Source organism: Malaclemys terrapin, chromosome 4 (assembly GCF_027887155.1).
Source record: "Malaclemys terrapin pileata isolate rMalTer1 chromosome 4, rMalTer1.hap1, whole genome shotgun sequence".
Lineage (NCBI taxonomy): Eukaryota > Metazoa > Chordata > Testudines > Emydidae > Malaclemys > Malaclemys terrapin.
The window spans coordinates 21,210,715-21,213,291 of record NC_071508.1 but is presented as its reverse complement, the minus strand read 5'-3'; the positions used below and the strand labels follow the sequence as shown (position 1 = coordinate 21,213,291).

The window sequence follows — 2,577 nt, the reverse complement described above, 5'->3', positions numbered from 1 at the left end:
GGAGTGTTGAATGGCCAGGACCAAGGAGGAGTTGGGCTCGTAAGCCAGAGGAAGGCCAGGCCAATGGTTAAGGCACTAGCAGGGTTGCCAGGTGTCCGGGTTTTGACACAAGGGATGCAAGCGACTATGGCGAGGTAGGCTGTTAAAGGGCTGTATGTCATGTCTGAACAGGGAGAAGGCTTCAGGGTATCTTTCGGAGCTGGGAAGGCACCTCCTGCTTTATATCCCTGTCCTGTGCGGCATATCCGACATCCTGCTTCATGCTGAGCTTGGCTGGACTGGTTTCCCAGGAGCACCAGCCCTTAGGCAGCCAGAGGTTGCTAGTGAGCTGAGTCATGTATCTCCCCAGCCGGAGAGGAAGGATGGCCCAGTGGTCATGGCACTGGCCTGGGACTTGGGAGCCCTGTGGTCAAGTCCTTGCTCTGCCACAGACTCCCCGTGTGACCTTGGGCAACTCCCTTAGCCTCAGGGCCTCAATCCCCAGCTGCCCAGCCGGGGTCAGAGCACTGCCCTGCCCCCTGGAGGTGCATGAGGGTAAATGCATTAAACTGGGAGGTTCTCAGCTATTGCCATCATGGGGCTCAGATCAGTACCTTACCTGAGTAAAAGGCACTTACAGCATGTCAGGTGCTCCCTGTTTCTGCTGTCCCCTGACCACGGCCTTCCCACGGGCACGCCTGCCATTTTTTGAGTCTCCGCCTTTTCCCTGCTCCTCTTGCTGTGACCCATCTTTAAGGTGACCATATTTCCCAAAGGGAAAACAGAACACCCCGTGGGACTGGCCTGAGCCCCTCCTCCTCCCCCCCCCCCCACGGGGTTGCCTCGAACCACTCGCCTGAGTCCCTCCCCCCATGTGGGGCTGGCCTGAGCCGCTCACGTGAGCCCCCCTCCCTGTGCAGAGGGTAGGCGGGGCTGGGGCGAGCAGCAAAGCACATACGGGATAGGCCGACTATTTCCCAAAGGCTGGGGCCAGCGTCGCTGCTCACCTGAGCCCTGCCTGCCCCCCGTTGGATCCCGGCCTCCCCCCCACATTCCTCTGCACCCCACTTTCTTGACAAAACTGGGTGTTTGTCCCGTTTGCCCTTGGAGACAAATGCCCACTTTTGCAAAAAAAAAGTCGGGACGCCCGGGACATGGCTTAAAAAAGGGACTTGTCCCAGCCGAAACGGGACGTAGGGTTACCCTACCCATCTTCCTCAGTGCGGCGCCATTGAGCACGTTGTGACGGAGCAGGGAGCAGGGCAGATTTGACCTGGGAATGTTGCAGGGGGATTGCAGTGAGGAAGGGGGACTTCCCTTGAAGGAAGCTACCTGAGCTGTAACCTGAGCCAGGAACGGGGGTGGGGAGAATTAACACCTTCTGGCCGGGAGACTGAACAAAGGAGAGGAGCAGCGGGAGGAGTGGGGAGTTTAGTTTCGGTTTGGGCTGGGTGGTGCAACGCAGGGAACCCCCAAGCTGGGGTCTAAGCTCCCTGAACCTCCCAGAGGGACCTAATTGAGGGGGTCTGGTCGTACCTACACGCTCTGCTTGAGACTGTGTTCCTGTCCTTAAATAAACCTTCTGCTTTACTGGCTGGTTGAGAGTCGCAGTGAATCTCGGGAAGAGGGGTGCAGGGCCCTGACTCCCCCACACTCTGCAACACACGTGGCCGGCTGGGTTTGGCCAGGGCTGACCGACGCTGTGGCTTTGCCCTCTCTGCATCTCCCTTTCTCCTCTCCCCGCAGGGCAAGCGTGTGATCGGGGAGGACGGCGCCGAGGGCTACAGTGACTTGTTCCAGGAGAACGCCATGCTCCAGAAGGAGAACGCCACCTTGCTCATGAGGGTGAAGGCCATGCAGGAGGCCATTGATGCCATCAACAGCCGGGTCACCCACCTGAGAGCCAGGAGGCCAATTTGATACTGGCCAAGGCAGGTGAGGATGGGCACCTCCAGAGAACATGTATGCGAGGTGGGGCATGCGGATCGGTCCCACAAAAATTACAGCCACCCCAGAGCTCAGGTCCAAGGACAGCTGAGTGGCAGCCCAGCTGCTAGGTGTTTCTGATCTTGTCTGTGATCCTAATTCTGTCCCTCCAGGTGACGGCAACGAGGCCATCGGCTCCCTGATCCAGAACTACATCTGGGAGATCGAGCAGCTCAGGTGGGCGTGGGTCACGTTCTCTCCTTCCGCCCGTCTGGGGGGGCCACATATCGCGTGCAGCTTGAGAGGACCTGCAAAGAGGCAGTGCGGGCTAGCGGGGGGGCTGCTGACCTGGGGCTCTGGAGGCCCAGATTCCCTCTCTGGCTCTGCCGCTCCCGGCTGGGTGACTGGTGCCGCGGGCACTGGGTTCAAATAGTAGGCTGGCATCGCAGCTCTGCCAATGACCTCAGGCAAGTCACTTCCCCTCTCTCTTGCCTTTGGTCTGATGCGACCATTTAGATTGTTGGTGCTTTGGGGCAGCGCCCGTCTCACGGGTGTGTGCAGCACCTGGCACAACAGGGCCTCGATCCCGTCTCTCTCGGTGCTGCTGAAATATAAATAAAAGCCCCACATTCGAGATGGAAATTTCTCCATCCTGTAGGGCGTCCTGTCCGG

At 59.1% G+C, this 2,577-nt stretch overlaps 1 long non-coding RNA gene across 1 annotated transcript; it reads left to right on the top strand.

Annotated features, from left to right (window-relative positions):
• Nucleotides 1-241: 241 nt before the first annotated feature.
• LOC128836184 (uncharacterized) lies at nt 242-2,142 on the top strand. The gene is made up of 3 exons (XR_008444745.1): nt 242-316; nt 1,726-1,914; nt 2,079-2,142. It is a non-coding gene; the product is annotated as an uncharacterized LOC128836184 (long non-coding RNA).
• The last annotated feature ends 435 nt before the right edge of the window (nt 2,143-2,577 follow it).